The sequence below is a fragment of the Mustela nigripes genome, chromosome 5 (assembly GCF_022355385.1).
Source record: "Mustela nigripes isolate SB6536 chromosome 5, MUSNIG.SB6536, whole genome shotgun sequence".
NCBI lineage: Eukaryota > Metazoa > Chordata > Mammalia > Carnivora > Mustelidae > Mustela > Mustela nigripes.
In genome coordinates this window covers 27,802,784-27,813,558 of record NC_081561.1, presented here as the reverse complement: position 1 = coordinate 27,813,558, position 10,775 = coordinate 27,802,784, and the positions used below count along the sequence as shown (strand labels likewise).

General features: G+C 44.1%; 1 long non-coding RNA gene across 1 annotated transcript; it reads right to left on the bottom strand.

Annotated features, from left to right (window-relative positions):
* Positions 1–322: 322 nt before the first annotated feature.
* On the bottom strand, positions 323–10,409 carry LOC132017185 (uncharacterized). The gene is made up of 3 exons (XR_009404196.1): positions 10,191–10,409; positions 1,909–2,000; positions 323–774 (listed from the first exon to the last, which is right to left on the bottom strand). It is a non-coding gene; the product is annotated as an uncharacterized LOC132017185 (long non-coding RNA).
* Between the last annotated feature and the right edge of the window lie 366 nt (positions 10,410–10,775).

Genomic DNA, 10,775 nt, shown 5'->3' with positions numbered 1-10,775 from the left:
TAAGTTATGTACATGTACCAGTGTAGATGAGATTGAAATTGATTTATCAAAAAGTCATATTTTGGGGGCTCCTGGTGATTCAGTGGGTTAAACTTCTGCCTTAAGCTCGGGTCATGATCTCAGGGTCTTGGGATAGAGCCCTGCATCAGGCTCTCTGCTCAGCAGGGAGCCTGCTTCCCCCTCTCTCTCTGCCTGCTTCTCTGCCTACTTGTGATCCTTCTCTCTCTGTCAAATAAATAAATAAAATCTTAAAAAACAATATGCCTTTTTAAAAGATTTTATTTATTTATTTGACAAAGAGAGAGCACAAGTAGGCATAGTAGCAGGCAGAGGAAGAGGGAGAAGCTCTCCAGTGAGCAGAGAATCTGATGTGGGGCTCTATCCCTGGACACTTGGATCATGACCTGAGCCAAAGGCAGATGCTTAACTGACTGAGCCACGCAGGAACCCCCATATTTGTTTTAATATTACCCCAGATCCCAATAGAAAAGTTTGTCAGTAATGGGAGGCTGTGAAGTTTATTGGTACATCACAAGCTTCTGATTTTCTCTTGAGAGCTTACATTTGATCAAGGCAACAAGTACTCAGCTGGCATATGTGAGTTGATTTTCATGAAAGGTTAAGTTCATGTTCATTTTCCAGAAACTGGATATGTACTGTCTGAATAGTAACTATGAGCCACCTATGGCAACTTCCAGAAACTGTCTTGCCAAATGTCCTAGTCTTAATAATCCAAGTTTCTGTGTCATTCATTCCTTCAGTTAAAAAGTAATTCTGTTAAAAAAGAAAAGGGGGGCAGTTAATTTTACACAAATTATTTTCCAAGCGGTTTCTGTATGTAGAAGGGCTATACACCCCACATCATCATATAGACATGTTTGAATGTGGATTGTTGAGAATGTTTAATAAAGATGAATTGTTGAAAATGATTAATAAAGATAATTTTTAATGCTGCAATCAGAATGTTTTAATGTGATTCTAGTATTGTTTTGTCCTACTTTTGTTTTGAGGTATTTTACTTGCACATAGGCATTACCTCCCTAGAGAAAGAATCCAAGGATTTCCCCTCATGTGTGTTTTTGTCTTGCTTCTTCATGGTGCCAGCTGAGGTTCTCAGGACAAGGAAACCAAAATGGAGGGATGGGTCTGGATTCCTCTGCCATTTTTCTAGATCTTTAAGTTGTACATTAAATCTGTGGCTTCTCACTTCACTGGAGTTTAAGCTGCCCATGAGGTTCCCAGCAATGTTCCCAGCTCAGTGATCATCAGTGATTTCAAATTCCCAATATAACCTGCTTCGTCATCACAGTTAGAAATGGTATGATGACTTTGGAGCATGGCCTAACAAGATCTGCCTTTGCTTCTCTTCTAGGCATTAATACTCTTGAGAGCATCTGCTGGGACATTCATGGGACCATTATGGTGGGTTGGGAAAATGGTGGAAAGAGTGTTTTGTCTTTTTATGGAAGTGAGTAGTGGTGAAGAATAACAATTGCCCTGTGCACCCATCACCTCCATTCTTACTAAGTTTTACCTGAGTGTGAATGTAAAAGTGGTGAAAAGGCAAACAATGTCTAAGTGATGTTATGAAAATAGTGTTAATTTCATGGATTCTGTGCAAGGTACTCAGTGACTTCAGGTGTTCCCCAGACCACACTTTGAGAATGGCTGCTCTGAAAACCCTGGGAGAGTCTCCCACTTGTCCTGCTCTGGCCTCCTCCTCACTCAGCAGAATCCCTCTCCCTGAGCTACACTTCCTGGTCTGAAAACTCAGCTCTGACTCTAGCCCCTGAGTGCATTTGGAAGAGAACTCATCTCCTGGAAATGAGATGGAAGAGAGGGTCCCCAGTCTGGGAAGGGAGGTGGAGGGACAGGGATTTCCCTTTTGTAACTGGGGACAGTTTTTACCTGTAGGCACGAGATCCATACATAACCGACTTTGATTTTGTGACACATCGGCTTCATATGTATTCACATCCCAGACAGAAATCTGATGTCATCTGTAAGAGAAATCATGTTGGTCTTTTCACTCTACATGTGTCTAATATGTTTGACTTGAGACCCACAAAGTATGAAGCACAGCACCTTCCAATACAACAGTCAGTGTGGAAGGAATTGTTCTGTATCTGCGCTGTCCAGTATGGTGGCCACAAGATGCAAGTGCCTCTTGAGATGCAGGTGGCACTTGAAATGGGGCTGGTGTGCTGAGAAGTTGCATTTTTAATTGTTTTAAATGAATAGGAGTTTAGCCACAGGTGGCTCATAGCTACTATTCAGACAATACCTATCTAGAATGCTCTTAGTTGTCAGGATCCTCCTCAAAGAAGAGACTGTGTGACTCATGGGTGTATGTGTATTAAATTTACCTTTAAATGGAAGTCGTAGATTTGTCTATGTGGATCTGAAACATATGCCTAAAATATAGCATGAAAGTGTAATTACCATGCATTGAGACAGCTGAAGTGTACAGACATGAGCAAAAACGTGATTATCACATCTAGGTCATAAGTGTTCAAGATGCCCACCCCTGGAGCTCACTGTTATCTCTATTACTTTGGATGTCTTGGTGTTGGTTGTGTTCACCTGGTAAACATAAGGAGGCTTACTAAGTCTTCACTGAGCCCAGGTGAGAGGGTATATTGGCTACAACATGTACCTTGTAGGCTCTGTACGTACTTGTAAACGTCATAAAGCAGAAGACGGACATCTTAGATTTCACCACCTTAGCATCCTTTACCTCTTGCTCCTCCCCACACTTTTGCCCAAGTTCAGACAATTCTTCATGTTTCCGTTCACCCTTGTGAAACCCTCTGCTCCTCATTTCTACCAAGGTGAAAATATACATGAAATGTTTACAACTGTAGGATGAAGAAATTCTCTAAGCACAGTCTAGTGTCGAAAACCTATAGGAAAAGTACGAAATATCTGCATGTTAATCACACTCTCACAAAGATACAAACTCATGTCCATGAGCAAATTAAAAGACACAAAAACAATTGTGAAAGACAAAAGGGTAACATGGTTCAATGCTCTTCAGCCCAAGACCACCAGGAGCACCTGTGGGGCATTCAAATTGGCTCTATTATCTGTTGCAGTGAGAGAGAACGCACACCTTTGGGGGTCACGGGGCATCTTAATATGAAGGTGTTGAAACCTAAGGGACATGGACTTTGAATGGGAATTTTGGAGAGGACCCACGAAAGTTGGGGCCCATTCTAGATTTCATGTTGTCAGGACGTGTGGGCAATCCCATGGTTGAGCATCTCAGTGAGTCCGCTCTCCAGCAGCCAGACCAGAGCAAGGAGAGAGCAGTTATGGTGGAGAAGCAGCAATTGCTCACATCAGCTGACACACAGACGTGTGTTATTCTGTGGGTTGTACAGTGCCTTGTTTTTCTGTAATGACACAGAGTGATGTCGTGGTTTCAGAATGGTGATGTTTTGTGAGGTGACTGGCTGAAGTCCCACAGGAGAAGAATATGGCCAAGTGGTAGACATTAGCCAGCTTCTGACCACACTGAGCCCAACTGTCAGTGTCAGAGCAGCTCTCGATGTTGGGGGCTGCTGGCTCTTCTCTGTTTAATTCCAAACTTTAGGGGTGCCTGGGTGGCTCAGTGGGTTAAAGCCCCTGCCTTCAGCTCAGGTCATGATCTCAAGATCCTGGGATCGAGTCCCTCATTGGGCTCTCTGCTCAGTGGGAAGCCTGCTTCCCACTCTCTCTCTCTCTGCCTTCCTCTCTGCCTACTTGTGATCTCTGTCTGTCAAATAAATAAAAAATATTTTTAAAATTCCGTATTTTAAAAGAGCTACAACTGATTCAAAACACAATTATAGAATTGGTATTTCTCTTTTCCTTGGGTAAATACCCAAGAGTGGAATTGTTGGATTACATGGCAAATCACTATGTTGTACAGCTGAAATGAGCATAACATTGTGTGTCAAATGCAGTCAAATAATAAAAAAAGAAAAAGAAAGAAAAGAGAATTAAAAATATTAGAAAACACTTATGGTTTGTCTCCCTCCCAATCCCATCTTGTTTCATTTATTAATAAAAAATTTAAAAAAAAATATTAGAAAACAGTTTGGGAAGGTGGAAATGAAACATCAAACCAATGTAATTGTAATAAGAAAACATAAACAAATATGAGAATGTGGAATAAAGCTATAAAAGGAATAAAGCTATAAAATAAATAAAATATTTCTATATATAAAATAAATCTATGTACTTGGCAAAGACGAAAGTAAGGGATGAGAGTGTTCATCAGAGGGTCAGGGAAACACTGTCATAAAGGTTGATGCAAGTGATCACTGGAACACAATTTTCAATGGGTGCTTTAGAAAAATATCTCCACAAATGCTGTGTGCTTATATTGTGACACAGACATTTTCTTTGAGGACTTTATCCTAAGGAGATAATTACAAACATTCACAAGGATGTGCGTTCACTTGTGGTTTATAAAAACAAAGAACGGAAGTTATGTAATCGCTATAATCAATATGATGAAGGTAAGTACAGATAGTGGAACATTAGCATGCGTCAGGGATTTACCATGTGATTTACACAGAGGGTTGAACTTAATCATGAAAGCCAGCCCAGGAGGCATCCTGTAAGGCATCTGTTTGTTCAGACAGGGAAAGGGAGACTCGGAGACAAGGATGTGGTGGAGCTAGTGTTCAGCCCAAAATGTTTGCTCCCAGAGACCTTGCTGATTTGTTCATTGCTTCTTGTCTGGGGTGGGGGTGGGGGGCGGTATGTCTGTGCACTCTAGGAAAGTGAGCTGTGGCAATATTCCAGAATGTTTGGTGATGGGAGGCTGCTGGGCTCAGAGCCCAGGAGAACATTAAGGAGCAATGTGACTCAGCTGCTCAAATCACACTAAAGTCCGTCATCCAGTGGACATCTCGAGGCATCCAGGGACTCAGGATCAGCTGGCCTCTAGAGCTACAGCGCAGAGCAAGGGTGACACCCTGGACAGAACACTGGCACTGTCATGTGGGAGATGGGCATGGAGCAGAAATGACAGAGGAAAATGTAAGTCGCTCCTCAGAGGAGTGTTGTGTGGAGAAAGGTCATGAAAGCAGAAACCAGGAGACCTAGCAGGGCCCTTACCACTAGGATCAGTCACATCTACAGGATGCAACAGACATATGGATGTGAAAAAAAACACAACTCCACACAGTGCTGTACAATCATGGAACAGGAAAGAGCTCTGGGAAACTAACAATATAACCATAGGAATGAATAATTGAGTGGATACACCTGCATGATGCAGGTGAGTGAGGGGCCGGGTGTGACTGTTTTCCTTCCCCGAAGTCATAAAATCAGGAATGTGATGGTAGCAGGAGAGAAGACCTGTTTGTTTCTCGATCAAATGTTCCCAACAAGTTAATAACAACATTTTTAAAAACAATGGTGAGGAGTGCCTGGGTGGCTCAGTCATTATCCCAGGGTCCTGCCCTGGTACCTGCTCAGCGGGAAGCCTGCTTCTCCCTCTCTCACTTCCCCTGTTGTTTTCCCTCTGTCACTGTGTTTCTCTGTCAAATAAATCTTTAAAGAAAATTACGTGAATAGAAAATAATGAAAAAATTTCAAGAGTATTCCTCCAAGCTTATAGGGATAAACACACTTGTTGAGAGACCGACTCCAATTCTTACCTAGAGCAGGTGAGAGGAGAGCCACACCAGGACACTTCGTAGTGAAATGTCAGAAAGAGGGTGGAAGGGTAGATGCCTTGAAAACTCCAAGAGACAACAACACAGGCCTGGGAGCTGGAAGGCATGAGACAAGGCCCCCAAATCCCGAGGACATCTCTGTCCAGCGCAATCTCTGTCATGCTACTGTGTGACAGTCTCCGCTGGTGTGAGATTTTCTGTTCTCCTTTCCATGTTTCCTTCCACAGGACAGCAGTAGGCAGAGTGGGACAAACGATGGAGAAAACCAAACAGGGGGAGCAATTGGGATCCTGACCACAGGGAGCCAGCAGGAGAGAGGCCTAGTTCCCCCAGGAAGAGCTGCAGGAGGTCTGGGTGTCAGCCCTGCCCCAGGTGTGCTGGCATCCCCTCCCCATGGGGCAGGACTGAGGGCTGCTGACCAGGCGGCTATACAGACATGAAGATGGGAGAGGAGTGGATGGGCTCCAGTATGTTCATGAAGGTTTACTCAGGGGGAGCAGAGGAAGGATTTAAAAAGAGAAAAAGAGAAAAAAAGTAAATGAAGAAATAAGATATTTATTTACTCTGGGGAAAAATAAAAAGTTGATTCAGGAAAGGGATCGCAATCATAAGTCTACAGAAGACTCAGTTGTGACTAGCATTTCATGGTCATAATAGAGGAAACACTGAACATTGAGCTCATCGAAATTATCAAATAATTATATGGAGCAGATGGGAGAGTGTGAAAGAGGAGCCAATTCAGGAAAGATGACACATAAACCTGAAGACCAGAGAAGGAGTCTGAGAAGCAGGCTGCTGAGAGGCACAGAAGCAATAATCAGAGAATCAGCCAGAAGAACTAATGCAGCTGTTCTCTGAGATTCAGGAAATGGGGGCATCGAAGCTTGGGGTCATCTGTCTTGATATCAAGGACCGTAGAAGGATTTGACTTGTAAAACTCTGTGCCTCTAACCATTGGCTACAAAGACAACACGGGGGGTGAGATGATGGGTCAGGACGAGTTCTGCACGGAGGCCATAGAGATGGGGCAGGAGTTGGAGGAGTCATGGGATCAAGTGTTGTTTTTATGGAATGATTTTATTTTGGTTGATTTAGTTTTGCCTTAAGTGGCTGCATGGGAGTCATCCCAGCATGTTTGTAGCAGGAATGGCTGAGCCAGGAGGGAGGGGGAAGGGCATGATGCAGGTGAGTGAGGGGCCGGGTGTGACGTGAATGGGCAGCCTGAGACAGGAGGGCCCCTCCCCCATCACTGCTTAGAAGATGAGGACACAGGTGCAGAGGTGGGGAGTGAGGTGGGGGGCCTGTGCAGTTCTCACCTGAGTCCTTCTTTTCTGAGTGAGGAACAAATGAGCTCATCCCCTCAGAGGGGAGCAGAGAGGGAGTCAAGGAAGCTGAGGAGGGAGGAAGAAGTGAGAGGCAGCCCTCTCAGGAGGGTGACAGGGAGCTGACTGGGGAAATGGCATCTGGAGAGAGCACAGCTGGGTCCCTGAACTCTGTGCTCTTCACCTTAGAGAGAGAGAGAGAGAGAGAGAGATTTTCAGCAGCAGGAGGATAGATAAGAGAATAGAAGTAAATGCAACAAAACAGCTCAAATGTGAGAATTACATTGTTTTTACTTTGTCATTTATCACTTTTCCCATTTTATAATTTTTCTATGGTGAATATAGATTACATCATATATATTGTACATCATACATACTCATCATAATGAGAATGTAAATGCTTTAAAAGAGAAGGAGATGGTAAGAAAATCAGCATCTCAGGGCACAGAGCTGGAAGGGCTGGTCTGTGCTCTGAGCAGGGAACTCACAGAGACTTTGCTTGAAGCAGGGTCTTTCCCTTCTTTTTGGGGTGTGCTCATTGTTTTACTTATTATTATCCTGTCTTTTCATGTTTTCAAGACAATGGTTTTTCTACATTGCATGCATTTTAAGCTATTTTACTGGGAGAATTTATCCATACAATCTAGCCCACCTGGTTCAGACAAAGAAATTCAAAAGTGAAATAATTTGGTGAAAAGATGATTAGTTGGTGATGATGAAGACGACTCAGGTTCAGATGAGAACCTGAGTCTTCAATTATGGTCTGAGGATGATCTGTCAGGTGTTAGGGATTTTAGGGTAGTTTCTTTTTAAAACATTATTCATTCACCTGCTAGAGAATTCAATAGATACAAATGTTCAAAAATAAAGAAGTCATATGGTAATCCCTCATCCTCCAGTAACCCACGTTCTCTACCCAAAATCCAGCGCAGTCAGCCATTTGTAATGTCTCCTATTTGAAAAATACACCTGTGCCCTAATGTCCACTGTTATATCAGGAAACAAGCTCAGGCCACAGACTGGGAGAAAATATTTACAAATCACAAATCACAGTGTGATAAAGGACTTGTTTTAGAATACTCATAAAACCCTTAAAAAGGACCAATAACAAAACAACTCATTAAAAAATGAGCAAAAGTATGGAGAGCTGAAGATGTACTCATGGGTAATAAGCGCATGAAAAGATGTTCAGCAGCAGGTGTCATCAGGGAAATGCAGGTGACAACAGTGATCTGCCATCACACACTGTTAGATGGTGGGAATCCAGACAATGATAGTGTCACCTGCTGACCAGGACAGGGAGCCACAGAAAGCTTCAGTCACTAATGGCGGGAAGACAGAACAGCACAGCTCCTGTAGGAGACGGTCAGCAGCTTCTTATAAAGTCAAACATAGACTAAGCACACAAGCTGCTGATCCCCCTGTAAGGTACTTACCCAAGTCATTTGAGAACTCATGTTTGCACAACAACCTGCATGCAAATTGTCCCAGTGGAACAGCCCTCACCTGTGGGCTGTACTTCGTGACCTCCTGCAAAGACTATGGACAGGGACAAAGCCAAAGAAGGAACTTCACAGGGAGCATCTGGATTAGACGACCTCAGCCAAGGGGTGAAGGTCAACTTCATCCATGACGAGCGAGTGATCACTGTATGTTCTTGCAATGTTGTGTGGAGAACGGCCTGCCCAGGTGTGGTTTTCCCAAACTCCACAGCCTCAGTCAGCCTGATTCACAATGAGAGACAGTCTACAAAGTACGCAAACCATCTCCTCAAACATGTCAGGGTCATGAAAAACAGGGACACTCTGAGACACAGTCACAGCCAGAGGAGACGGAAGGAGCCATAATGGGACTCAATGAGGCAATTTGGTTGGGATCTTGGGAAAGAAAACAAAACCATGACAGCAAATCCGGTGTGGAGATAGTAATGTGTGAATATTGTGACGGTGAGATTGGGGTTAACGGACAGGACAAGAGAGTGTGGGGTGCTCAGGGACTCTGCACTAACTTTGTCACTTCTCTGTAAATCTCCAACTATTCTAAGATAAAAGAGTGTCTTTTGTAAAATAGCCCTCAAAGAGGGAATCGGTCCAGAAGGATTGAGGATCTACTTTTCCGTTTTCCTGGACTTGCGGTCCAGGGCCTGGAAAGATGTGTTGTGGGGAGGACAGATGGCAACTCAGACAACGGGCAGGGCTCCAGAGCGCTCCTCTCTCCGGATCCCTGACCCACCGCTGCACCTGCCCCCCAGCGCTGCTCAGAAGGCCCCTTACTCTCCCCCAGGACACGGAGTTTGCAGTTCCTCCATCTGGACCCTACTCAGCGGAGCCTCGTGCACCCTCTGGCGGTTAAGGACGGGAGCGCAGCAGCACCATCCTCCCACCCACCCCCCCACCCTCCCGGTGTGGCAACAGGGCTGAGAGTAGAAGACCTGAGGGGCCTTTGAGTCTCTCCCCAGGGACCTCCCCGGGGTCTCCTTGGGCCCCCCAGCAGGGACACAGGGCTGTGCACCCAGGAGAAGGTCCCATCCAGGGTCAGTCTCCAGTCTGAATTATCTATTTATATTCAAACAAATTGATTCTTCATTCTGCCTCTCCAGGCTTTCAATGCAGTTTACCTATGGAATTTTACTATGTATCTTTCTTTTTGTTCTAGAATTCCTATTTGGTCTTCTTAGTTCATTCTGCTTCTTTGTTCCAGTTTCCTTTCTGTTCACCATTTAATAACAAGATTTTCTTGTTATTAAATTCCTTCAACACATATTTATTCAGTTCTTTGAACATATTTCCTGAAGCTATGTGGGAGCCTTTGGTGCTGATTCCCACATCTGGGCGCACTGGGAATACGTTTCTGTTGACTTTCTCATTAGAGTCACACATTTCTGTTTGAATAAGTCATACATTTCTTTGTATGTCTGGTAATATGTTCTTTAAAAGTGGATTATGGATTTTATGTTTAAACAAATCTGGAATCTATTTTATTTTTTTTGAAGACTGTTCTTTTCCTAGAATTGTTTAGCCTGAGCAGACCCCACTATGGCCTGAGCCCCTGCAGTGCTGACAGCTGTTGTCCGTGCCCTGTTTTTCTGCATCCAGTGGCTGCATTTTTGCCCTAGGTCCTGAGTGAGCTGCCCTCCGCCTGTGCGATTAGTGGAGAATCAAGGATGTGCAGTTTCTACTCAGATTATGATACTGACCTTCTCTGTGGTTACATTGTTCCTGAGATTTCCCGGAGACTTCCAAGTGCCCTGCCAACCATGAAGTCTGACGTTTGATGCATTCATCCGGTATTGAATAGGGAAAGGTTTAAGGTGTAGGCAGGAAGAGGCAGGGGCCCCCTGGCTGAGACACCATTCCTGGCAGGCAGAAGCTCTAATCCAGAGTCAACAAGAGAAAAGGAAACAGACCCCTGGCCTCCGAAGGGGTCGAATGGTCAGGAGTATTTTTCTTTGGCAGCTACAGTGTATCACAGAAAATGACCAAACTCCAAAGAAGTAATTCATTAACAGTTTCTCAATGGTCCTTGCTCAAGCCAATATGTTACAAGAATCTCAAGGCCACAAGCTTCCCAGTTAGTTCTCAAGAAGAGACTGCCACTAAAAGCCATCAGAGGCAGCCCATTCAGGACCCCTGTCACTCTAGAGAGCTTTCTCTTTCCTTTCTGTTCTCACCTTCACTATAAACTTTTGCTTCCCTTCACCCCCCTTTTGAAAAAAATATTTTATTTATTGGACACAGAGAGAGAGATTACAACTAGGCAGTGAGGCAGGCAGAGAGAGAGG